Below are 2,511 nucleotides of genomic sequence, written 5' to 3'. Positions count from 1 at the left end.
GATACTCTTGTGATTAATTCTGGCAAGCGCAAAGGTCGGCCTTTCCTTTGTTCTGCAGTAATAGCTCTAGACAATTCTTCAACATTCCTTGCATAAATTTTCTCGGTTTTCGCATCTGATTAGGGCCATCACCACCAACAATTTCAAACAAAAATAAAATAAAGAAAAGATGGCGCTAATTGGAGTCAAAAGATCATAAACACAGTTACAATTAGAAGCAGACATGACATAATTAGCCGCAAGTGTCAAGTTTATCACTGTTGATTGCGAAGTAAAACAATTCTACTAATAATTTTCCACTATATTTTTTGGTTATAATTAAAGCTATTCCACCTTGGGTGCCACAAATTTTACTATACATTCAATAAAGTTATGGAGGTTAGACTAATAATATCAAGAAGAGAAATTCTTGATGGAGTGGTTGTACATACGCTACCTATTCATTCATTGGATTGTAAAGACAAAATATATCTATCTATCTATATTGAGGCATGAGACTTCAAAGTTGCTTTGAAGCCAAATCATTTAGTATTCGCAAAAGAAAACATGTGATAGTTTTTTTTTTTGTTTTTTGTTTTTTGTTAATTCTTACCATTTGCGTCTAGCTAGTATGGAGGTTAAAGAAAAGGCTCTCCCTTCCTCTCTCTCTACTATTCACAGTTCTCACACAAACATGTAAACAACACAAAATGCATGTGAAGCGATGCATTTTTCTATGTATATTTTAGAGAGAAAAAAAAGTGCTTCGATGGATCTCTTACGTACCGGTGAGGAAGAAGTTGGATGCAAGGAAGAGGGTAGGAAGCAAAAGGAAACCAACGAGGAAGTTTCTCTTCGCCTCAAACCCCATCTCTTGCATTGCCTTGTGGAAGAGTACAATATCACAATGAATATATATATAGCCACTTGTGTTTTAGCGTTGCCATGCAGTTTCACACCTAGCCACCCATCTTTAGTCTTTTTCCCTTCCTTGGGTCAGAGCGATTATAGAGAGCCCTTACTATCAGGATGGGTTGCAAACCTCTCATTTTACAGCATCCAATATTAATTTGACCCCTTTTTCCCTTTCCTCTTATTCCCCTGGCCCTGGTTCATTGCTCTTTTTACTGTGTGAGAAAATTGAATCTGAACTTAGTTTGAGACCTTTGTTTGTGACCGATTCAAGCGGGAGAGTTTTAACATTTTTTTTTTTTAGGAAGGTATGTCCAAACAAAACCGGCGACCAGGAAGACAAGCACAAGATCGAACAAAACCGACCACCTGAAGAAAAAAAAAAAAAAAAAAAATTCAACCGCAAGCAATTTCACCATCCCAGCCTAGAAGAACTCAGTACATCAACGATTCAACAAAAAGATCATGTTTGGGGTCTAAAGATGGTTGGGGTCCAAAGATCATGTATGTGTTTTTTTTGCTGATGTGTCCATTTTTTATTAGAGGCGGTAAAATACTCATTTTTCCTAATTGAAGTTATTCTCTTATATATACTAGCACATAACCCGCGCTATGCGCGAGATTCTTCATTATAATTTAATTTCAAAAACTTAAACGCATTACATCTTACTTTTCATTATAAGTTAGAATAGGTGTGTGCAAAAATTTACTACGCCTCTTTTAATGAAAATACATATTAAATGTTATACACGAGTACATTACTAAACATGTACTTTTTCTTTTTTGAAGTGTACCAAACGTGTACTTAAAGAAAAATATAAAAGAAAAAAAAAATAGTAAGAAGAAAACTTGAATTCTGGTTATCAAAATATTAATAGAAAATTAATAGGAAATTCTGATATTGTTTATGTGATACTTATTGTATTTCAATACAAATAAAACCCTTCAAGTTCTAATCATTTCTAAAAAATACATATTAAAATAAGCAAAATCTTCTCTCTTATTTTTAATACAAAATAAAACACATATTGCACTCAATATTTAATACAATCAAATAAATCTTTTCAACACTTTCAAAAAATGCCAGAAAATCCGAGTAAATCACAAAAAGAAAAAAAAAATCCAATAAAATATTCAAATGAATTAAAACATAAAATCTTATTGGTGTGATACCTATTACATTTCAATACAAAAAAAACTTTATAGAGAAACAAACATAAAAATAATCAATTTACTGTTGTGAAAAATTTATACATAGATACACAAATAAATCCAAGCAACAAAATTTTCAATTAAATAGAAACCCTAGACGAAATCAAATACAGTGCAAAAAAAAAAAAAAAAAAAAAATCTTTTTATTTTATAAATACCTAATAAAACAAAATCTTGCACTCAACATTTAACGGGATCAGATAAATCTTCTCAGGTTCAATGTTTAATTATCTCTTTAGTGTTTTGAAAGAGTTTTGATTCTTTTTTTTGCACAAAAATCAAATAAACACACTATAATCTTCCATTAGCCCACTAAAAATCCAAATGATTTATTATCTTAATTCAAAAGTTGCAATTTTCATCAAAGAACAAACTGAAAAAAAAAAAAAAACCTACAAATACAGTTAA

Source organism: Corylus avellana, chromosome ca1 (genome assembly GCF_901000735.1).
Source record: "Corylus avellana chromosome ca1, CavTom2PMs-1.0".
NCBI classification, from domain to species: Eukaryota; Viridiplantae; Streptophyta; class Magnoliopsida; order Fagales; family Betulaceae; genus Corylus; species Corylus avellana.
Note: the sequence above shows the minus strand (reverse complement) of the source record.